We start from the raw sequence: 16,167 nt of genomic DNA on the forward strand, positions 1-16,167 counted from the left end.
ACTAGGGGGCATGCGATGAAGCTACTAAGTAGATTTAAAACTAAACGGAAACTCTGGAATTCATTGCTGGAGAGTGTAGTGAAAATGGTTAGCTTAGCAGGATTTAAAAAGGGTTTGGATAATTTCCTAAAAAGCCATTATTAAGTATTGGGGAAATCGACTGCTTATTCATAGGATAAGCAGCATAAAATCTTGCTAGGTACCTGTGATCTGGGTCGGCCACTGTTGGAAACATGATACTGGACTTGATGGACCTTCGGTCTGTCCCACTATGGTTATTTTTATGTTCTTATGTGAGCCAAGTCTAGGACAATCCAGCCATTGTGACATCACTGATGAGGTTGGTTCTTAGGCATTGGTGGAATGAGGCATTGTGACATCACAATCTCAGCTCTGGAATGTTGCTACTCTGTGGGTTTCTGACTGGTACCTGAGACCTGGGTTGGCCTCTGTTGGAAACAGGATACTGGGCTTGATGGACCTTCGATCTCTGCTAGTATGGCAGCTCTTATGAGAGCCAAGTACAGTATAGGACAATCAAGCCATTGTGACATCACTGCTGAGGATGGCTCTTAGGCATTGGTGGAATGAAGCATTATGACATCACAATCTCAGCTCCGGAATGTTGCTACTCTGTGGGTTTCTGCCAGGTACTTGGGACAGATACTGGGCTTCATGAACCTTCGGTCTGTCCCAGTGTGGCAACTCTTGTAACCTGGAGCGCCATTTATAGAATAATGCTTAGCGCTCATTTTTTCAGTCCAAATTTACTGAATCTAGGCCATAGTGTGGCAAGGACATGTGTAACTTACAGAATTCTGTAAGGTATACGTAACCTGCCCACTGCTCCACTCTATCACTCACACGTCAAAACAGCTGCGCATGCCTCTATAGAATGGCGCTTCCCGCCTGCCAGTTTTTCCCAGTAGTGACGCACTGTTGAAGCCAATTTATAGAATTCCCTCCTCTGAAATCTGTGTTTAGCTACTGTTATTGGGGTTCATATTCAGTCGCGCTTGAGACACCAGCGTGCCGTGGGAAAACTTAGTTTTAAAGAGCTCCGAAGTGGGGTGTGAGTGAGGAACCCCCCACATTACTGCATAGTGTTTGTGCTGCTGTTGGAGGGGGGGTTGGGGGGGTTGGAACCCTCCATTGTAGAGAAAAACGGAACTTTTTCAGATTTTTTTTGGGAAAATTCCATTTTCTCTATAATGTGGGGGGTTGTACCCCCCCACTCCCCTCCCCAACAGCAGCGCAAACAGTATGCAGTAAAGTGGGGGAGTTCCCCCCACACACACACACATACCCCCGTCGGAGCTCTTTAAAACTAAGTTTTCTCACGGCACCAAATTGTGTCTTGCGCCAAATTGTCAGCGCTCGATTGTCAGCGCACTGGTGTCTGGCACGCAATTGTCCCGTCACCGTTATTGGTTTTGTTATGTTTTCCCGTTTGCGATAGTGAAAACTAAGGGGGTAATATTCAGCCAGCGGCAGTCAGCGTTATTTTATACCTGCCACCAAAATTATGCTCGGACATGTCTGGGTACCAATCTAATATAATAAAACCGTAAGCCGCGCATGCGCACTCCCACCTGCATGCTCCCATTTTCCGTGCGCTGTAGGGCACCGCAGGTAGGAGTACGAATGCGCGTGAATCTCTCTCTCTTTCTCTCTTCCCCCGAGGTGGATGTCGGCCGCGGCGGTTGTCGGCAGCTGCAGACCGCGGCAGCTGTCGGTAGCTGCAGGCTGCGGTGGCTGTCGGCGGCTGCAGGCCGCGGAGGCTGTCGGCAACTGCAGGCTGCAGCGGCTGTCGGCAGCTCCAGGCCACAGCGGGCGAGCATGGAGCACGGAGCCACCAGCAGCGGGTGGGGGTCAGCCCAAGAAACCCCTGACCTACAGGCCAGGCCGAAGTTTCTTTTTAACTTAAAAGACCCCTATGGGGAGTTTTAATGGATAGCCAGTCAGTAAAATTAGGAAGGAGATAGGAAGAAAGACACAGGGACAGGGGCAGGGAGAGAGACAGAAAGACAGACAGACAAAGGGGGCCAAGGAGGGAGAGAGACTGAAAGAAAGACAGCGGGAGGAAGAGAGACAGAAAGAAAAAGACAGGGGTAGGGAGAGAAACAGAAAGAAAGACAGACATATATTCTAGCACCAGCGGGAGGAAGGGAGACAGAAAGAAAAGAAGAAAGACACAGGGACAGGGAGAGACACAGAAAGACAGACAGACAAAGGGGGCCAGGGAGAGAGACAGACAGAAAGAAAGACAGCGGGACAGAGAGAGAGACAGAAAGAAAGACAGACAGAGATGTATTCTAGCACCCGTTAATGTATCGGGCTAAAATACTAGTATTAAATAAGCAGGTATGTGCGGATGGACGGCATGTAACCAGATAAATGGTGATGTTCAGCACCAAACCAGTTAAGCAGTGACATAGTAAGGTGGGGCAGGGGGGGATCTGCACCAGGCGCCATCTTGATGAGAGCACAGGCACCCATCCTGCTCTCCACCCCCGCCACTGCCGCACAGGTGCGCCACTTCCCTTGCCCCGTACCTCTGTAACGTTCCTAGCGTGAGCAGAAACCCCCAAGGTGTTGCCACGCCATCATCAGCTCTTCCTCTGACATCACTTCCTGGACCCATACCTAGAAAGTGACACCAGAGGAAGAGCCTACGCTGGGGGTTGCCGCTCGCACCAGGAACGTTATGGAGGTACGGGGGAAGGGAAGCGGCGTGCGCACGGCAGGAGGGGGCGGGGAAGGAGTGTGTGGAGGTGGGGGGGCAGAGAGGAAGGCGTGGAGGGGCGCCTCTCGCCCTCCCTACGCCACTGCAGTTAAGTTAAAGTGGGCTGCTTTTTATCTGATCCTTTATGCTCAGTTAACTTAACCGTTTAAATGCCGACTCTGTCCATAAACAGTAGCTGGTTTTGGCCTTAGCAGTTCGGGAGGGTATTCAGTGACGCTGGCTATTCTGAGGTCTCGCTCAGTGCTGGACAACTGGGCATGCGGCTCTCTGTACTGATTAACTCATTTTGGAACATCGAGCCCTAAAATATTATCTGTCAGGCTGGAGTTTTCAGATTGACATGGACAGGACAAGAGGATGTTCCTTCTCTAGAAACTTCTGACTGCTGTGCAATATTTGCAGACAGAGATATTTATAAGATGGGGGGTTTTTTTTTCTGACTCTGCAGTTTCAGGCTTTGAAACCACAGCTACACTCTGGCATCATAAGCTTTCATTTATGACAACGAAGAGATTTTCCTGCTATTTTTGTATCTTCTCCCGGTCAGGCTCCCACCAGAGCCTTGCAATCATGGGTACTACCAGTAGGTGTCGCTGTTGTACATGAGATATGACTTTCACCATTCCAAAGGAAGTGGGCATCACCTCTACCACAGTCTCAGCTCTGGCTGATCCAGGGAGCAGAAGATCTGAACCAAGAACTGAACCCAGAACTAGAAGGCCCATCTAGGATTCTGTTGTAGCTCCTTTGGCCAGACAGCCCAACAGCCCTCTCTCTGATCTAACTCTCGTTTAAGGGCAGATGAAGGGAACATTCACAGGAAGGAGGTCCAGTTATGGCTAGCTACAGGCTACAGAAGCACTAGATTCTGAAATGAGGTGCATCTGTTCCCTGCAGTCAAGTTGGAAGGTCTGATTAGGTTGACATAAATAGTGGCCCCAGGTATAGATTTCGATGACTCCGTGGTCTAAGTTTGTATCTGAGACAATACAGAGTTAAGTGATTTTCCCCAGGTCAGAAGGAGCAAGAGTGGAACTTGAACCTCAGCTTCCCCAAGCCTGAGCCACAGCCAGAACCACTAGGCTACTCCTGTGACCCCTTAGCTGGGGACCAGGACAAAAATTTGGGAGAAGCTTTAAGCCCACTTGCAGACTGTGCCTTCTTTGGCTCCAGGCATGCTTGGGGCCTCTGTGGTCTGCGGCCCAAGGCAGTTGCCTGGAGTTTCCCCCCTTCAGTGCCAGCCCTGGCTATGAATAGCTGGAGAAAATGCAGCCCTTGTGACAGTCTCTGTAGCACCCCTTCACCACCCACAACGTTGGTAGCCCTACATATGGCTCACTAGAGTCCTGGCAAACAGCAAACAAAACTGAATAATTTTCTGAATACATTGGTAAAATTCTACAAAATTGGAATGAGGAGCTGGGAATTCAGATTTCTCTTCTTGATTTTGCTCAATCTATTAATAGACTGCCAAAGGTTATAAAAGGGTATGTTTGAAGAGAACGTACTTTTAGAATTTTACATAGGGCTTATTCTTCCCAAATTCAAGCTTTTCATGCGAGTTTAATTGATACCCCAATTCGTATTAAATGTAATAAAGATCCTGGCACATTATCTCATGCTTTTTGGTTGTGAACTCTGATCAATTCATTTTGGTCTGCCGTCCTATTATTTTTGGGTTCTTTATAGGGTAATTCGATAGTGGGTTGTCCTAGGGCAATAATTTTTGGTAAAGCATCAGTTTGGCAATTAAAATGTCTTTTATTTCAGAAAGCCTGTATGATTGGGCATAAATGTATTATGCAATTTTGGTTGCAGAAAGAATCTCCAAGTTTTTGGCATTGGAGGAATCAATTACATCGCTTATTTTTATTTGAGAGTTGGGACGTTCGAGGTTCGCCTTAAAAAACTCATCTTTTTATGAAGGTTTGGGATCCTTATATTCAGAATCTTTCACCAAGAATAACAAGTTTGGTTCTTAATGATTTATTATGAAAATTAGGTTTAATAATTACATTCCAGTTATTTATTTTAATTCTTTTTAATTCTTTTGTCAACTTTCATCCAGGGTGAGGGATTTCATTTAGGGAGAAAGGTAGGGGTAGGGGATGGAATTAAGGGGGGAGTAGATAAGATTGGATTAGTTCATCTGGAAAATTTCATTTGAATGAATGACATAAATTTGTATGAAATATTTTATTGTGATTCTTATTGTATTGAATGTATTTTTGTATTATCCTATTGTACTGATTATTTGATTCTTTCAATAAAAATTATTATACATAGAAGCCTAGAAGAGTGAACCAGGTCAGAAGTCTTGGTGTCCATTAAACCTGAAAGCTGTTCCCTATGTCCATATCAAATCTGGTTCTTCTACAAGTAGGGTTACCATATTTTACAAAGAAAAACCCTGGACACATAGCCCCACCCAGTTCTGCTTTTAGCCCCGCCCCATTCCTGCCCAGCCCCACCCAGTTCAGTATCCAGCCCCTCCTAGTTCTGTCTCCGGCCCTGTCCAGTTCCACCCCCCCAGTAAGCCTCCTTTCATCTGCGAAGAGCTCCCGTCGCGTCTGGAGGACCTGGAGCATTCGCTGATGTGCGTGACGTCATCCGCGCATGCTCAGAGGCCCTCCATGTGTGACCGGAGTTCGTCAGGGCTTTCCAAAACCCGGATAAATGCCGGGTTTTGAAAAGCCCGTCCAGGAGCCTGTCCGTGTTTTCCCAGACGTTTGGTAACCCTATCTACAAGGCCACAGCCTGGGGACAGTGTCGGCACAGTTCAGCTTTGAGCTGCAGAACTGGAATGTCGTATCTCCTGCTGCACTGTAATGTTTTTTTCGACTGTTTAGTTATGCTAATACTCATGTAAATCATGGCCCTGTAATAGTTTATTTAGTTTTTTTTGAAATAAGAAATGAAGGTTAAGTGACTTGAGCTTTGAAGCAAACAAAGCGTCTTGTTTATCTCTGGGCCAGAAGCAGTGCAGAAATCCCTCACCGAATTGTCAACTCTGGGTGCAAGCCAAGACTAAGAGCAGCCTGAGTTTTCAAAAACATTACTGCACATTGTATAAAAATGTACTAATGACTTGGAGTAGCGATGCTGGCAAAATTTGCCTTCAGTAAGTGAGTCCATAAATCTGATAAAGTCATGAAGACGCTCTTCAACTTTCTAAGGCGATTCACCTCCTCAAGCAAAGCGTGTCGAAGTTTTTCCAACTTTCCTCGGGCTTAGATGATTGAGGCATTGCAGGCCAGTCACTAAGGGTGCTGCTGTACTGGTTGTCAGCAGAGTTCACATCCTTTCTCCCTGCTGATACACGATATGATACTAGTACTTTGTGTGAGACACGTCGGATAAGTGTATTAAAGTATAAAGCGTAAGATAAAGTAAATATTGGGTGAATATAGTACATAGGGTAAAGAGATAGTATGAAAATTATATATCTGTGTGAAGATATAGGGGTCCTTTTATCAAGCTGTGGTAGGGGTTTAGCGGCGTAATACCGCGTGTTAAACTGCCTGCCGCATTGAGCAGGTGTTAGTTTTTTAGCCGGCTGCGGGGGTTAACAAGTGATGAAATGTCTGACGCGCTAACCCCGCTACCGTGGCTTGATAAAAGGACCCCATAGTATGTAAACTGTATACACACTCAAAATGACTAAATGTAAAATGTAGATTGTAACACCATTACAGAAGCTCTGTATTGTAACACCAGAAGCAAAATTGGCTCCCCATCATTAGTAGCAGTATAGATGCTTTCAATAAATAATAAGCAATTTGTGTAACTAGGATGGCTATAATCAAAATTTTAAAAAGTCGTAAAACCTGTCTAAGTTGGCACTTGGACGTCCTAATAGCAGGGACGTCCAACTGGCGATAATCAAAACATACTTTTCTAAGCTGCTGTGCGTCCAGAGCTCAAAGGGGCATGTTGGGAGGTGTGTTATGGGTGGGAATCAGACGGGCTTCCACCTGGACATCCTGAAGCAATAATTATCAAAGCTTTTACAGGACATAGAAACATGATGGCAGATAAAGGTCAAATGGCCCATCCGCAGCGTCCACTATCTCCTCCTCTCCCTGTTGGCTAATACTCTTAAAACTTGCATTGTGATGTCATAGAACTTTCTGATTATAGAAACATAGAAACATGATGGCAGATAAAGGCCAAATGGTCCATCCGCAGCATCCACTATCTCCTCCTCTCCCTATTGGCTGAGACTCTTAACATTTGCATCTCCTCTTCCTATAGGCTAAGACTCTTAACACTTGCATTGTGATGTCAGAGAACTTTCTGATTATAGAAACATGGAAACATGATGGCAAATAAAGGCCAAATGGCCCATCCAGTCTGCCCATCCGCAGTAACCATTATCTCTTCCTCTCTCTAAGAGATCCCACGTGCCTATCCCTTGCCTTCTTGAATTCAGACTCAGTCTCTGTCTCCACCGCCTCTTCCGGGAGACTGTTCCAGGCATCTACCACCCTCTCTGTGAAAAAAAGTATTTCCTTAGATTACTCCTGAGCCTATCACGGGGGTCATAAAGGACAGGATCACAGCTTCATCGCTCCTGCCCCTTGTGACGCCTGTCCAAATTCTTGCACTTGAACTACACATGGATCTCCCTTGTTCAACAAAACGTGTGTAAATTCCAGGAATGCCCCCCCAAACTGCCCATGCCCCTCATGGCCACGCCCCCTTTATGGATCTATAGGTGAAACTTATATGCAGTTCCTGGCGCCTAAAAATGCACACATAAATTTTAATTAATGCCATGTGTGCCGATACTTGATTATTTGTGCTCAGTTATCAACTATTTATTTAAAACTATTTATTGCCCACCTAAAACCTAGGTGGTTTACAAAAAACAGGGCATTCATAATCAATTAAAAAGACATAAAAATACTCCCCAAACCCTAAATCACCCATAACCTTCCACGTTCTAATATAAATCACATCATGTCCAAAGATCTTTTTCATAAATACATATTAGATACTAAACCTTCCTACATTATCAAATCAAGCAAAATACGAGCATATTCCTCCTCCTATCTAGACAAAAGCTAAAACGGGATATTAGCAAAGATCCTCCTCCCTTATTCTCAGTTAAAAGCTTTGGCGAAGAAATATGTTTCCAAATTTTTTCAAATTTCAACACATTTCTACAAAGCCGGAGATTCCCAGACATATCGTTTCACATCACTGGTTGAAAAGGAGGTGTTTTTTTTGTATCCGCATAATAAATCTCTTTTCTAGTTTTCACTTCGAACACATACTATTGTTGGATCTTAATGTCTGATAATTGGAAACTGGACTCATGCCCAAATTTCCATGTGGAATTTTCAGTGCCATATATAAAATTAGGCCCTATGTGTGCCCCGATTGGGGATGCTTTTCCGAGTTACCTTGTGGAACTCAAAATTGATTAACGAGCTTAATTGGCATGGCAATTAACCATATTTGCTAATGAATCTGTGGGTGCAATATACTAATTCAACATTCTAAATACAAAATGTCCTTTTTTGTATGTCATATGCTCAGAAACGTGAAGTTCCTCCAGGGTGTTCGCCCTATAGGAGAAACCACGGCCAATGAAAAAAATTCAAAATAATAAGTAAATTAAACTTATGATTCAACTAAATTGACTTATCTTGTTTTTCTTGACTTTTATAAGTTAGAAGGGTCCCAACATGGACCAAATTTCGCACTCTTCGTCAGCAGATCCAATTAATAACTTGGCTTCATATAAAGCCTAGTGACTGGCCTGTGGGTTCTCCTGTAGGGCTAACACCCTGGGGGAACTTCACATGTCTGAACATATGACACATACAAAAAAAAGGAGATTTTGTATTTAGAATGTTGCATTAGTATATCGAGAACACAGATTCATTAGCTTATACTGTAGACTTTGCATGTCTCGTAAAAACATAGAAACATAGAAGATGACGGCAGAAAAGGGCTATAGCCCATCAAGTCTGCCCACCCTAAAGGATAGGGTGCCTTCTTTCAGTAAAGGAAGCTGACACTTTTTACAAGGTAAAGCAAATCTAGGCTCTGATGAGAATTGAACTCACAACCCCTGGTTTACTAGACCAGTGCTCTAACCACTGAGCTACAGAGTATGCCACAGGGTTGCTCTTTCTACATCTACATCCCTGTCTAATAAAAACATAAGAACTGCCATCACCGGATCAGATCCATGGTCCATCGAGTCTGGTGATCCGCACACGCAGAGGCCCAGTCAGGTAGTTTTAATCCCCCATATCCCTCTATGCCTCTCATAAGGAGATGTGCATCTAATTTCCTTTTGAATCCTAGAACGGTGGATTCCTTAATAACCTCCTTTGGGAGAGCATTCCTGGTGTCCACCACTTGTTGCGTGAAGCAGAACTTCCTGATATTTGTCCTGGACTTGTCCCCCCTTAGCTTCAGTCCATGTCCTCTTATCCGTGCATTCCAGGTGTCCACCACTCGTTGCGTGAAGCAGAACTTCCTGATATTTGTCCTGGACTTGTCCCCCCTTAGCTTCAGTCCATGTCCTCTTGTCTGTGTCACATTGGACATTGTAAATAATTTTTTTCCTGCTCTATTTTGTCGATTCCTTTCAGTATTTTGAAGGTCTCGATCATATCCCCTCGCAGTCTCCTTTTCTCAAGGGAGAACAATCTCAGTCTCTTAAGTCATTCCTCGTATTCCAGTTTCTCCATGCCTTTTACTAGCTTCGTTGCTCGTCTCTGCACCCTCTCCAGCATTTTTATATCCTTCTTTAGGTTGGGAGACCAATGTTGGACACAGTACTCCAAGCGGGGTCTGACCATATATTAATATGGTCATTAACCAGGCCATTAAAAACTCATTAAGAAATTTTTTTATATATATTCTTTATTCATTTTAAAAATTTACAATAAGTGCAAAAGCATATAACATCAATTTATATTTAAATACATCACTTAATATCCTATTATAATTTAATTCAGATCCGATAACTCTCCCTCCCCCATATATAATGACTTTTATCAAACATAAGAAGACATATAATAACCCCCCAGCACATTATTTGCACTCATAAGAAAACCAAAATACCTCCCCTTCTTCCCCCACCCTGGATGTGCATATTTAAGGGGAAAAATGATATTCATTCATTACAATATTTTGTTAATGATTCTAATTAAGAGTTCCACAAGGAACTCAGAGCGATGCCTACTGACGCCTAAGTCAAGGCCCCTAATGACGTCTACCTGAAAAGTGGGAGAATAGGCATGGGATGACTTAGGACTAAATTAGGCCAGGAAAACCCTGGCCTGATCTACTGGTGGCTAACAGAACACCTAGCAGGATGGTTTCCTATCAGGAAAGAGCGTGAACCAGATCAAACAGCGCACCCTGTTTAAGAGAAGCGAGCAGTAGTGGCCTGATTCTATTAATGGCGCCTGAAAGGTAGGTGCCGAGCATTAGGGCGCAAAGCGCTATTCTATAAAAGTTAGGTGCGCTTTCTAAAATCACGCTTAGTAGTGCCTAAAGTGGGTTACCAGCCGCCCAGATTTACCCGGATGTCCTTTCAAAACTCGGCACTTTGGGTTTTGAAAAGCTTCCACCTCGGGACCGCATCGGATGCAACGCGGTGACGCAGTCCTGAGGACGAAAATAGGTTGAGGGGGCGGGGCTGGGTGGAACTGGGCGGGCCTAGGGAAGGCCAACGGAAGGCCACCAGGATGATCTCGGGGCTCAAGGGTCTCTCGTACGAAGAGAGCCTGAACAAATTGCAGCTCTACACTCTTGAGGAACGTAGGAAGAGGGGAGACATGATCGAAACATTTAAGTACCTCACGGGACGTGTCGAAGTGGAAGATGATATTTTCTTTCTCAAGGGACCCTCGGCCACAAGAGGGCACCCGCTCAAATTCAGGGGCGGAAAATTTCATGGCGACACCAGAAAGTATTTCTTCACAGAGAGAGTGGTTGATCATTGGAACAAGCTTCCAGTGCAGGTGATCGAGGCAGACAGCGTGCCAGACTTTAAGAATAAATGGGATACCCATGTGGGATCCCTACGAGGGTCAAGTTAAGGAAATTGGGTCATTAGGGCATAGACAGGGGGTGGGTAAGCAGAGTGGGCAGACTTGATGGGCTGTAGCCCTTTTCTGCCGTCATCTTCTATGTTTCTATAGGGGCGGGGCCATGGGCCCGGATTTTACAGGAGTAAAATCTGGTAACTCTATCTTAGGCGCCGGTACTTGTCCTAACCTTAGGCGTTCCTTATTTATGCCAAAATTATTCTGATATTTATGAATAAATTAAGAATTGTTAAGTTGTAAAAGTATTGTAATGAAATGAATTGTGAGAGATAAGATTAAAATTGAATTGATTCGGATAATACTTGTTTGTATTAAATATTTAAGAGCTGGTTTTAAGAATATTGAGTTACCCTATTTATGCCAGGGTTTTCTTGGCCCAAATGAGTGCGCCGAAGTCCAAAACAGGCGCCTACATACAAAACACGCCCATGATCCACTCCCTAACCACACCTACTTTCTGGTAGGCGCCTTCAACTAGACGCCTACTAAGTTAGGCACCTACCATCCAATTGAGTGCAATTAGCGTCAATTATGAGTTAATTGCCAATTATCAGCGCTGATTAAGTCTTTTAAAATCATTAAGTTAGGCGTGCCTATCTAGGGATCATGTGAGCCCATCCTACTCTGCATTGCTTGATGGAGCTGGGCCCTTCGGACGAATTCAATGTACTGTAGCGTACCGAGAGAGAGCTGGACTGCCTCGGCCACATTCCAGCTGATATTAATACTCCAAATTTCAAGGGCACCAAGATCAGCTACCGCTCCTTCCTCTTTGCTCAGAATCTCAACAATACTTCGGCAAGCCGCGATTTCCTGCCCAGTCACCAAGCTGCCCTGTCCTTCAGCCGGGAATAGATTCAAAAGACCAGCAGAAGTATAAATAGGTCAGGTGTCTCCCGAGGAGCTCTTCTCTCTCTGCACATCCCTTAGTTCACTTTGATCTGGGCTGTGCTTTATAACCATCCAGTGGATCCTCTGGAGACATTATCTTCCTGCCAAATGCAGCTCTCAGGCATCTCTCTTGATCACAGCCCCAGCCCTTTTCTTCTTGGTTTCTTTTATTTGGGCACTGCAACTCCCAAAGGTAATGAGACTCTCCAAGATAATGAAAATACTGGGGTCTTGAGGAATTATAACATTCCCTGAGGGAGATCAATGATTGAAACACAACCCATGTAGAGTGCTGGGGAACCGTTAGTCCCTGTGTAGCATTATTGGTGTTTTCTTGTGGGCTTATGGGTGAATTAATGTCTGCTAGACCAAATGTGCATCTATTAGTATTTTATCAATTACATTTAAAAATATGGTGATATTCAAAACTAGGGACCAATAATTCAGTCCCTGGCTGTGTGAATTTTCTCACTTGCGTCCTTTGTATGATGAATTGCATCTCTATTTTTCTGTAATATAGAAACTCTTGGTGTTGCTGTGGCCCTCTTGCACTTGTGTCTTTGAATAACACTTTTGTGCATTCTCCAGTGCAGAATCTTTCTTGTCTTTGCTGAGAGATACCCCACCTAATATCGAGCTTAAACCACAAAAAGGTCACTCTGTAGTGCTTCGCAGACATGCTCGATCTTTTAAGGGCATGTTTCAAACCGGCGAAAAAAGAAAAGCATGTACTGGCAACATGTGAATAGTTAGTTTCACAAAGACCTGTGCCACACCATCCCTGCAGAAATCCATTTTGGGGCCTGATTGCATTTCTATAGTCAGTCACGACAATTTATGTTTTCAGACCAGCAAGAGGAACTGTCCCTCAAAAGAGGAACCAATTTGTGCTGTGCTGCAGATAACAGTCGGTGTCTTGGAGACAAAGGCCACTTCCTTCCCAGTTTGAAACCCAGCTGCACCGCACATTTCACGAAGAAAAACCTCTATCAGCATTCCAATGGCGTTGGAGACTCCTGCTGGTCAAAACGCTTATCCTCAGTGTCGGCTTTCGTTCGAGTCCCAGTGTGTCAGGAACTTTAGGGAGAGAGTTGGAATCGTAGAAATAAGAAAGGATGGATGAATGGGAAAAAAGAAAAGAAAAAGCCCCCTGCCTCATACTCCTTCCCAGCCAGCTGGCTGGTGACCTCAGTGCTACTGTCCTTGACTAAGTCTGTGCACTTTGTCTGTCAGCTGATCATAGAAACATAGAAATAGACGGCAGATAAGGGCCACGGCCCATCTAGTCTGCCCACCGCAATGATCCTCCCCCACCTAACTCAGTGAATAGATCCCACGTGTCTATCCCATTTGGCCTTAAAATCAGGCATGCTGCTGGCCTCAGTGACCTGAAGTGGAAGACTATTCCAGCGGTCAACCACTCTTTCAGTGAAAAAGAATTTCCTGGTGTCACCGTGCAGTTTCTCTCCCCTGATTTTCCACGGGTGCCCCCTGGTTGCCGTGGGACCCTTGAGAAGGAAGATATCTTCTTCCACTTCGATGCGGCCCGTGAGATACTTGAACGTCTCGATCATGTCTCCCCTCTCTCTGCGTTCCTCGAGTGAGTAGAGCTGTAATTTATCCAGCCTTTCCTCGTACGGGAGATCCTTGAGACCCGCAATCATCCGGGTGGCCATTCTCTGGACTGACTCTAGTCTCAGCACATCCTTTCGGTAATGCGGCCTCCAGAATTGCACACAGTACTCCAGGTGTGGTCTCACCATGGATCCATCATAGACAGCCGGCCTGTCTCCTCCCATCCATCATAGACAGCCGGCCTGTCTCCTCCCATTTCCCTACTGCTGAGAATCTCTCCCTTTGCAACAGTGATGCCTTCTGGCACCGTCGGACCAGATACTGTATATAGATAGATGTGACCCCCCCAAAAAAACAAAAAAAAAAAAATCAGGAGATTCTTCTGGGAGTTACTGAGAGCTCTGTGTGTAGAGAGAGTTTAAGTGGGTGGAGTTGGAGGACCCTGACCAGAGAGGGAGGGAGGAGCAGTGAAAAAAAGGGAGGTTTGGTTAGCCTGATCTCCTGCCGGGCATATTGTGATTTTGTGTTGGAAAGATCAATTTTAAGAAAATGTTGAAAACGCAGCTTTTTATTAATGCTTTCCTATGAAAATGTTGCTACTTCTGTTCTTCCTGTAAGATATCTGGGTTTGAACTTTTTAGTTATTGCTGAATGTTTAATTGATAAGATGTCTGTCCATTGTCTGTTCATATCCACTAAAGGGTGATTAGTATATCATGTGTGTAATTAATATGTTAACCACATATATGCCGCATAGTTTAATGTGTTATAATCTCAGTCAATACTCTGGCATTGGTAAACATCGTATCTGCTAACAAATGCCTCCCTTAAATTCAAAACCAACCTCATGCAATGGATTCAAAGCACTCTTATAGAAGGTCAATTCCCACAAGATCTTGGAGAGATCATAATCACACCCCTACTGAAAGATCAAAAAGGCCCTATAGACGCTTCTACCAACTACAGACCTATCGCTTCGATCCCATTATATGTCAAACTGATTGAAGGACTTGTGGCTCAATACCTCACCAACTACCTATTTGACCATAATATACTTCACTCCTCTCAATCAGGATTTAGATCTCACCACAGCACGGAAACACTACTAGCAACACTACTAGACATAGCCCGACAACACCTCAGTAAAGGACACAGGATCCTAATTATCCAACTGGATCTTTCCGCCGCCTTCGATCTAGTCGATCACACCATATTACTCCAGATACTTGATGCAATCGGGATCTCAGGGGTGGTTTACAATTGGTTCCAAGGATTCCTTAAAACAAGAACGTACAGAGTTAAGACAAACAACACGAAATCTAACTCATGGTCAAATCCATGCGGAGTCCCGCAGGGGTCACCACTATCGCCCATTCTATTCAATCTCTTCATCTCCTCCCTCGGCACCACTCTAGACAACCTAAATGTAACATCATTCAGCTACGCAGATGACATAACTATTCTCCTCCCCTTTGAAATCCAAGATCACACCTCAACAAGACACCTGGAAATAATTCTGGATGAAGTAGAAAAATGGATGACAAACCACAAACTGAAACTAAACTCGGACAAAACCAAATTCCTAATGCTTGAAACGGACAAAAACCCATCCATAACAGGCCTAGAAATTAAAGCAACCAAATACCCAATCCAGACCTCACTCAGAATCTTGGGAGTGCTGATAGACAGAAGCTGCACTATGCAGACCCAGATCAACAAAACTACCCAAAAAGCATTCTTCACAATGCGCAACTTAAGAAAAATAAGGAAATTCTTTGACAAAGAACACTACAGGATAATTGTACAATCCCTGATACTAGGTCTCGTGGACTACTGCAATATCCTTTATCTACCATGCCCCACAAACATGATCAAAAAACTTCAAACCGTTCAGAACACAGCCCTTAGACTAATTTACTCACTCGGAAAATTTGACCACATCACCAATGCCTACCTAGACTCACACTGGCTACCGATTCGAGCCAGAATTCAATTCAAACTATACTGTCTACTCTTCAAAGTAATTAACGGTACTGCACCCACCTACCTAAATGACCGCCTAAACCGTAACCTTCCAACCAGAACAAGAAGAACACTGACATCATTCACATACCCACCACTCAAGGGTACTCACCGCAAAAAGCTTTATGATAGCCTCCTGGCAACACATGCTGCAAAACTCGAACCTTCCATCACCAGATTGTTAACCACAACATCAGACCTCAAGACATTCCGTAAAGAAATCAAAACACTGCTGTTCAAAAAATATATACAATCTACCTAACCTCCCTCACCCCATCCCCCAAGAAACCAAAACACTGCCGTCCAAAACATCTTCCGATGTTATTAAGTCTTTACTATCATTCTGTTATTAAGTCTCTATCCTCAAACTGTATTCTCTATTGTCATGTACCATCCTGGAAATGTCCAGTTCTCTTCTTATGTAATCCGCTTTGAACCGCAAGGTACAAGCGGAATAAAAATCACTAATGTAATGTAATGTAATGTAAACCATTCAAATACCACAACTATATCTCTCAATGCCGTTCTCTCTTCTTAATAAATTGCTTTAGTCAAACTATCAGGGCTTCAGACATGGTCACCACACAATTTTTTGTGTTTGCTTGGTTGCCAAAATTCTTCTCTCTGCCTATGGCTTCTTCACTAGCTCCTACTCAATATGTTTCACAATTTTTTTTTTTTTTTTTTTAAAGTGCTTCATTATATCTCAAACTTATTAAAGTGCTTAATGTCAATAATTTAACCGTTATAAAAACTGGTTAAAACTTATCTTATTATATTCTTTTTCTTAATGATCTTATCTCATCGGGAAAGGGACCTGTCATATCCGACATGTTTCACCGACAGGCTGCTTCA

General features: G+C 44.1%; 1 protein-coding gene and 1 non-coding gene across 4 annotated transcripts in view; one reads left to right on the forward strand and one right to left on the reverse strand.

Moving 5' to 3' along the window:
* LOC117361529 (rho GTPase-activating protein 20-like) overlaps positions 1-16,167 on the forward strand; it is a 135,599-nt gene that overhangs the window by 61,416 nt on the left and 58,016 nt on the right. The gene's annotated exons all lie outside the window — the stretch shown is intronic.
* TRNAT-AGU lies at positions 8,799-8,871 on the reverse strand. The gene has a single exon. It is a non-coding gene; the product is annotated as a tRNA-Thr (tRNA).

The sequence above is a fragment of the Geotrypetes seraphini genome, chromosome 5, assembly GCF_902459505.1.
Source record: "Geotrypetes seraphini chromosome 5, aGeoSer1.1, whole genome shotgun sequence".
In the NCBI taxonomy this organism is placed as follows: domain Eukaryota; kingdom Metazoa; phylum Chordata; class Amphibia; order Gymnophiona; family Dermophiidae; genus Geotrypetes; species Geotrypetes seraphini.